General features: G+C 40.4%; 1 long non-coding RNA gene across 1 annotated transcript in view; it reads left to right on the top strand.

The window, feature by feature from the left end:
* Positions 1–1,907: 1,907 nt before the first annotated feature.
* The window catches only part of LOC120538377, a 98,741-nt gene continuing 92,041 nt past the window's right edge, over positions 1,908–8,607 (top strand). Inside the window, exons 1-2 of the long non-coding RNA XR_005635449.1 lie at positions 1,908–2,012; positions 2,892–2,953. This is a non-coding gene — a long non-coding RNA (uncharacterized LOC120538377). The remainder of the gene's footprint in view (positions 2,013–2,891; positions 2,954–8,607) is intronic.

Raw genomic sequence — 8,607 nt, 5'->3', positions numbered from 1 at the left:
TGACCTGTGATGTATACAGGACATCAGCAGAGTTTGGTCACAGGCCCATAATAACACACTGAAGTTTATGCTTGTTATTGTCATACTTCTCTTAGGGAGAAAGTGAAGATATTTTCAATGACAACCTGATAAAACCGGAGCGGCACTGAATGGGATAGTTTAAACTTTTTAAGCTGACATAGAAAGAAAAAACTTCATTACTGTGGTTTTTTGATGGAAGCAGTTATGGTTTTATCCCAGTTTAGTGCCAAGAAATTTCAATGATTCCACCCTCTTGGCAGTGGAGTGTCTCTCAAAATTTACAATTATCCCTACTGTTTTCAAGGAATTCAAGTTAAGAATACTGAGGGTGCACTAAATGCCCAGTCCATCCACCTCCTTCCAATGTGTGATCAGGCCAGCCAGGGTGGTGTCATCAGCAAACTTCAGCAGCTTGACGGATGGGTCACTGGAGGTGTCGTCCTTGGAGTCGAGTGTGGAGAGGAGACAAAACACAGCCCTGAAGAGACCCAGCGCTCAGAGTCAGGGACCCATCTCCGATGTCTGATGCCTGATGCCTGTTTTTTGGAAAGTCAGAGATCCAGACACATGGCATACTCCAAGTTCATACTAAGAGGTTTCCTATGGAGGAGCTCTGGTATGATTGAAATCCACAAGTGTGATCCTGGCATAAGTGGCTGAGGCTGTGTAAACGCGGCAAAATTTAGTAGTTGCTGCATCCTCAGCAGACCTGTTGGCACAGTAAGCAATCTGAAGTCGGTCAAGAAGAGAATCTGTGACAGACTTGAGATGCTGAAGAATCAGGCATTCAGATGACTTCATTATTATGGAGGTCAGCACCATTGACATGTAACCCCTGCTCAGCTCAATGACACTGAATTTGATTTAGCAGGTTTGAGGATATTTATTTATGACGTTTAGCCAATGCATTTTTTTATAATTTAACAAGAAGGTAAACGTTTCTTAGGTGAATCATTTCATCCACTAATCATGATGCAGTGATAATTCTTACATTATTATTTTGGATGTAGTGAGAAGTCAAGCAAACACCTTGTACTGGCTAACTAAATAAATTGCAATATGCAAGCTTTTGAGTCAACTCAGGCCCCTTCTTCAGGCAAGATTGCTAACACGGTACAACACCCTAGTACTACAGACATTATTATTTTGGTATATTTTTATGTCTTATGTTTTCTAGCTTTTTAAAGTTTCTTTTTTTCTCTTGTAAATGTGTTTAACTTGTTTGAATTTAAAAAATCCTTCATGATCGTTGACACAGGCACCCAAAGAAAGACTGCACTTTAAATCGATTCTCAAAACATCAGAGGGACGGCACAGAAATTAATCCCGCTGCCTCACAATCTGGACAGGCACGATGTCGGTAAACGTGCCTTGTTATCGGAATCGTACCAAGGGTCCTGCTCAAGGCTGAACCATAAATAAATAAAAGCGGGCGGTTATTTTTGCTTTGTGCATGGATCAGGTCTCCCTTGGTAGAACGTCACTGGTTCGGGCTGTTATTTTTTGAATCTCTGCCCTTTGCACTACCGACTGCTGCTTCTAATCAAACCGACCCTCCTGCAATCGATCTGGGACACGCGGACGCGTTGCTTGGCAACAGCCGTCCCATTGAGCCTAATCATTTACCGTGGCGCTTCACGAATCAAAGCGTTCCGGACGTACCATGTTTCATAACGGGGTCTTGCAAACGTTTATCCACTGAACAGCATTCCGTAACAATTACACATAATGAAATGACGACGTTAGCTAGCTACAATAAAACATTATCTTCATCATTATTGTTCCTGAAAAATGGGCATATTCGCTGTTCTTTAGTTTTTCAATTGACCCACAGCGTCCACAATGGTCTCGCCCGCGCCGCGATTCAAACTTATTCGGACTGATGTCACGTGTCACGTTCCTCACGCTACTTTAGTTATTTTTAACGGACATGTGGACGAGGGTTGACCTGGCGTGTCCTTGAATCGGGGTTAATGGATGAATTTTAAGAGGTAAGGGAAATGACGAAAAGAGTGATCTTGTGGGAGATTCATAGCGGTGTAGCACACAGTCGGGGCCGGGACTCGGAGTCTGACAGCATGGCTGCGAACACTGCGACCAGGGTTCTACCGACTGGCTACCTCGGTTCATCCCGGCCACTCCTTCCGCTCAACCGGCAGTCGTGAGCGCACAATACACACCTGTCTCCCTCTCGCCTGCGGCCGGTAATTGGAACTTGTAACTAATGAAGCTTTGCCTTGTGATTTAGTCTTTGATAATTTGAAGCCGACCTGTAGATGAGTGATGGGAAAATAACAGGTTCGAGAGGCAAGTTTATAGAAACCGCTTGGTTTGTTCTTAGGGGCTCGAAGCTGACGTGCCGCTATGCACGGCGTGGGGTCGCACTTCCATTCCATCCAGCATCAGACGTGAGGGCGAGGGTGTCGCTTATTCCGCTCCTTCCGTGAAGTTTGCCCCCCAGATCTGGAGCAACCATGCCGATGACACGTTTAACACGTTGGTTAAATTCGTTTCTATGCAGCGCCCTGTGAGAACTTCTTAAAAATGTCTGCTGGGGCAACATTATGCATTTCGCCATGCCGGTCAGGACATGGCTGTATTTTATTTTAACATGATTTATTTTCTAGCCAGTTGAAAACTTTCCATTCATTTTTAACCTGGGTTAATCCAGTTCAGTCTATCCAGACAATATGGGGTGTTATTAAAGAACCCACCCCAGGTGGGGTTCATCTTCTCACACACACAGTTCATCCCCTAATTTCTATAATCTTCTTAACTGTGATTATGGTGTTAGGCGGGAACTGGAGCAACTCACACTTGTACAAGTCAAGAGACAATACTAACTGAGGTGTCCGTCTGTTCTGTTGCAGGGAACCATCACGGAGGACACCCATTTAGAGACCACTACCTGTGTGTCTTTGGGATAAGGAAGGTAAACTTGAATACTGTAAACGCAAAGAGAATGGTCAAACTCTACAGACAGTAACTGCCTGGGATTACCTGCAAGGCTAACCTCAGTGTGCTCAGTTTGTTCTCCTAAAGTGGTCCTGATAAAAAGGCTGCCACAGCACAGGTGCATAGACTTTCAAGTATAAAATAATGCTAGTAAGGTCACACTTAATTGTACAAGTTATAAATAATAGCCAGCATTTCACTAAAGCACTAGCCAAAGTATACATTTCAAGCTCCATACTGGGGAGGGCTTTTCTTGGCTGGGTGGACCATGTTGTGAATGTTCTCACTTAATGTCAAGATACCAGAATTTTTGTAATTGATACCAATTCCAGTAAAATTTGACAATACTCGTTACCTATTTAATACCACAGGAGAGACAGAAATCTCGTTCAATGTGTTTTTTTTTTTTTTAAATAAAAAAATAAAAGTACCACTCTTTAAACTGAACAATATCGTGCGTTTCTCTGTAGTAGAATATAAAATTTATAAATGGTAACAGCAGCTTTAAAATGGTATCTATCAAGTAGTTACTCCAATCTTTTAAGTAAATGGGTATTCATAAATATCAAAATGCAGTGCGGGAATTGACTTTTTTAATGTATTTGTAGGCATAGGGGTACCCCAGAGTAACAACAAATGGGGGTACTTTAAACTCTTGGGTGGGATTCAGCAAAGCGTTTAGGAAGAATAACCTTGTGGGTTCCCTAATATCTTACAATGAGGACATTCTAAATTTATTCTGACATTTTTCTCTCCAGCAACTAACAAATATGCGAAGTCAATACTACAAATAAGTCAAACAGCTGTACTTTTGAATTAGTTAATTATAAAATAATTCAGAATATTTTAATTTTAAACATTTTTTAATGCTGTGTTTTTATTCTCTGTTACGATCACAATACATACTGTCGCCGAAACATCCAACCTCATGGTGATCGTAACTGAGAGAATAAAAGTGGGGGGGGAGGGGGAAGAAAAACGCTAACTTTTACAAGTACTATAAATGTACACCGGCTGTTACAAAATAACAATCTATTAATTCCACTCTAAAACTCCAGCACTTCACTCCCAGATAATCCAGGCATGAGCTGGGAGAACTGTGTGCACGTTCTGCGGCGGTTGGGGGGGTGGAATAGTAAGCTGCTTGTCTTGATTGGCACATTTACAGGACAAAAGATGCCAACGGTGAGGTGCGAAGGGATTTAAGGTGGGCCGGATTTCCGAGTTTTTTTCGTAGACATTGGTAAGTCTAGTGTTAAAGGATGAGTCAAATTGATTCGGTTTTGCAATGTTACAAACTCCTGGTGCTTTAATTTTCCAAATCGGTCCCTCCTTTTTTACATTACTCCTAACTTTCATTTTATTTGTTAAGTTAAGCTTATTTGTTTTCCATTAATCCACAGTTTTAGAACTCCCGTAAAACATTTTGTTGTGCTGTTTCAAACTGTATAAGATACTTTGAACCGATTAGACTGTGCTATTGGTCAACTTGTGTACTGATTCAGAATCGCATACTAATCCAGTGTAACAGAAAACTATGTTGCATTCTCATTCGTACCTTTCAAATGCGTGACGTCTGTGCTTCATCTACAATCATTACGTTTTATGGGTTATACTCAAACATTATATTGGTTTCAAAAACCAAACAGGTGACAAAGTGTTTGCATAAATGTATTTAGCGATAAAGTGTGCTGTTTTGCTTATTCTGCTAATATGCATAATAGTGCTTTGTGCTTCAATGCAAAAAAATTTAATTTTATTTTGGTATTAACAAATGTAGCGGGACAAGTCCTCACCGGAGTAGACCAACCAAATAGCCAATTTGTTTGAATCTTTCCTTGATTTTTAGTTGCTAAAACTGTTAGCCCTGCCGGTGTGCTCAGTTTCCATATGCTTAACTATGGGTGCATGCAGTGTTTCCCGTTAGCTGAGATGGACGTCTGTAGATGAGCACAATCTGAGAATAAATGCAAAGCTTCAGTTTCTTTATTGGGACTAATGTGTAGGGTACTATATTAAAATGTGATTTGTCTTACCATTTTGTCTCCTCTTAACTTAATGACACACTACAAGTTAGACTGTTACATCTAGCATCTGATTGTTCATGTTATTGCACTGTCAAAGCACACATTAATCTGTTTCTTAACTAACTTCATAAAGGAATAAAAGTGGCGACGATGAGCCTTTGTGCGAGTCTGTCGTTCGTGTGTTTTTTGGCCCTTTTTTTAAATTTTAATAATAACCATGATTACAGCAATCACGCACTGAATTCTCCTGCCATAAACACAAAGCGTTTCCAGACATGGCCTCTGCTACTTTTCTCTTTGAGATGCGCTGTGCTGCATCGTCACCACTGGGCGTCATTTTTATGTGTAGTCTGCACTCTTACTTTTCCTGTGTATTATTGTTCCTTCCAGACTAATTCATCTACTTGCAGTCCACCGTGAGTGCAGTACCGACTTTTTCTTTACCTCTTACCTTTACCTGTTTCTTTTTGGGAACTTGGGTGTCAACTTGGTACCGAAGTATCGGTTCTTGAGACACCCCTGATTCCACCTAATGGAGGCCATTTCATTTTGGGTTCTTGATATTCTTGTGTGCTGCTAAGCCAGGCATAATTCTCTGAAGTAAAGGCTTTGTTCATAGCTGTGTCCTTTTTAATATATGTGTGTGTGTGTATGTATAGATATATAGTTAGATATAGGGAAAAAAAAATAAATACTATATAACTATATATCTATTAGGTATGTCATTTTCTGAAATTTTCTTGTCAACAGTTTCTTTTTTGTAATGTAATTGACTTTATTCTCCAATGCATTTTTATTCACAATCTGTAGGTTGTTTTTGTTGTCATTAAGTGACTGATACATATTGAACCTTTCCCATTCACAATGCACTTGAACCAATTCCCAAGTGGTAAACTCAGGTTTAGCTCTGCTGCCTCACAACTCCAAGGACTTGGTTTCAGACCCGATGTCTTGACTGTCTGTCTAGAGTTTGCACGGGCACTTGGTGTCTGCCTCGGTTTTCTTTGGTTACATGCCAGTGGCAGTCGGCTTGAGTTAATAGGAGGGTTTATATTGCCCCAGTATTTCTGGTATAGGCTGTGTAAGACCGCTAGTGGACACGGTCTCCTCTTAAACCCAACAGAGAGATAAGCAGACACAGGGTAAAAGCACAAAGATCTTTTAATTTTTTCTTCTTCAAAGTGCCTTTTAAGCACTGCAGCCACCATACACAAATAAACCAACAATAATCAGTACAATATTCTCCTCCACACCTCCCAGCAAGCTCTGTCCTACTCCTTCAGACTCTGGCTCGTTTGCTGGATCTCCAGCAGTCCTTTATCTAGTGCTCAACCTGGAAGTGCTTCTACTCTTCTGTCCATGTGACTTACTAGCACTTCCGGGTCAAACGGAGAACTAAAATCCTTTAATCAGCCCGGAAGTACTTCAGGGTTTCTGTCCACGTGACTTGGTTGTACTTCTGGCCTATGGATTAGTTATCGCTCCTCCGTTCCACTCACAGCTCCTCCTGGCAGCACCCATGGTACCCAACGGGGCTGAGCAACTGAACTCCAACTCCCAAGATGCCCTGTGGGAATCTGGGGCACGGTTACACTTCAACGGAGCTGTCATCTAGCGTTTTTTGGGGACAGCAGTGTCTTGCAAAAGCTGCCTTTGCCCGTCCTTCCATCTCAAGGGCGTCTTGGCCGGGTCGAGCTGCCAGCCTTCTCTTACAATAGTTAAGTCCCTGCAACCTAAAAGGTGGAATCGACTGTTTCAGAAAATGATCAGCTTGCTTAATTGTTCAATAGAAGATCTTTTCGAAAGTTGATTCTACTGCCAGTTGCCTTTCTTTCATAAATTTTTAACTTGTTCTTCTTAATCTGTTATTTCCTTGTTAATAAATGTCCCATGAGGTTAAGAATTTTGAATTTATCTGCTTTGTTTGCCAACAGAGAGCCCTGTGTTTAACAAAATTTGTTTTACCTGTTTCTTCAAATACAATTAAAGACTTTGGAGTCTGCACAGTCAGCCTTTATCTATGGATGTGATTTTGTCCACAGCCACTTTTTTTTTTTTTTACACAAAGGTTAATCCATTGTTTTGTTCATTTAACAAAATGATTTTTTACTGAGTAGATGGAAATCCTTCTTCCACTTTTCAGCTCATCGTGTTATTGAATTGCTAAAAAATGAGTAAATGACTTTGACCCTTAAGACATCTTAAGTTCAACATAACCTTGTCAAATGGGCTGAAATTGTTTGAATTTGTAAATGAATCCACACTAAATAATGTATGTTCTCTATTGCACTGTCACTTGTAATGCCTTGTTTTTTCTTTAAAACAAGCCAACACATAACCAGTTAACCTATGGCCACCATTTCTCTCTATTATAATAAAAAAAATCTTGGGTAGAGAAACGAGACATGACTTTCTCAGAGAGACAATTTCACGTTCCTTGAGACGAGACTTTGTGCCAAGAGATTTAACCACGCCCAGGGCCGGATATAAAAGACAAAAGAGTAGATGATAAAGTAGAACATCGTAAAGAATTCAAAGATGTTGGCGCGATACACATGCAGAGCAGGTTACCCAGGATGCTGCATCAGTGAGGCAGTAGTGCTAATTGTAAAAATACAAAGACCCGAGTTAAAACAGCTAGGCATTAATAATTCAGGCCCTTAATAACATTCGCAGAATCATCCTGGACCCCACAAATGATCAGTTATATTATGGAAAGGTAATTGTCAGCTCTGTGGAGTGAAAAAAATAAAACTAATGCAGTTAATCTCTGTTATAATATGTCTGCAACAGCTTCTTGTATGATAGTTTCTAAAAGTGTCTGCCTGTTTGGAGGCTTGGTAACTTTCTGTATGTACTATGGGAATGCGTGCCTGAAATTCCAGGAGATCACATGTCTCTCCTACCTCCTGAAATTGCAGTGAGCCAGCAAGAGCCTAGATTCCTTTGAATGTGGGCTCAAGCCTGTCTTATTTTTTCCTTTTTTTCCTCCTCTGTCACAAAAAGGATATATATATTTTTTTTTAATCTGTTTGATTCAGAGTTTACCACTGTTGTTAAGGGCTGGAATTTTGTCTTCCTCACCCACCTTTTCCTGTGAGTGCTATTGTCATGTTCTGTTTGCACTACTGGAGAGCTATTTCTTAATTTTTGCCCAGGAATATCTTTTGTGTTTTTTTTTCTTTATTTGCACGTTACAGGAATAACCGAGATGCTGTCAAAATAGCTTTTAGCAAGGAAAGGTCACTGCTGTTGGCTAGTCCCCATGTGAGGAGATGGTGTCGTATTAAAATGACTCATGAGTCATTAAATTTCAGGAAAGTTAAAGGATTCCTGGAACATGACAGGAGCGAATAGGAAATTCAGTTACTGAGTATCTTATGAAGGTCATTGGCACTTTAATCCAGTATTTTTAATTAAATCGAACATTTTAATCTCTTAACTAGGGTTTCATAGTCTAAAGACTGAGTGAAAATACAAGATCATTTAATGTATTTTGTCGTAATCCTCGTTTATGACATCATTGGGCTTCTGCTTGGCGACAGGGTTGTAACAATCTGCAAGTCTTCCAGTTCAATGCATATTTCAGTTTTGGGCCCACAAG

Source organism: Polypterus senegalus, chromosome 10 (genome assembly GCF_016835505.1).
Source record: "Polypterus senegalus isolate Bchr_013 chromosome 10, ASM1683550v1, whole genome shotgun sequence".
Classification (NCBI taxonomy): Eukaryota; Metazoa; Chordata; class Cladistia; order Polypteriformes; family Polypteridae; genus Polypterus; species Polypterus senegalus.
This window is presented reverse-complemented; position numbering and strand designations above follow the sequence as displayed.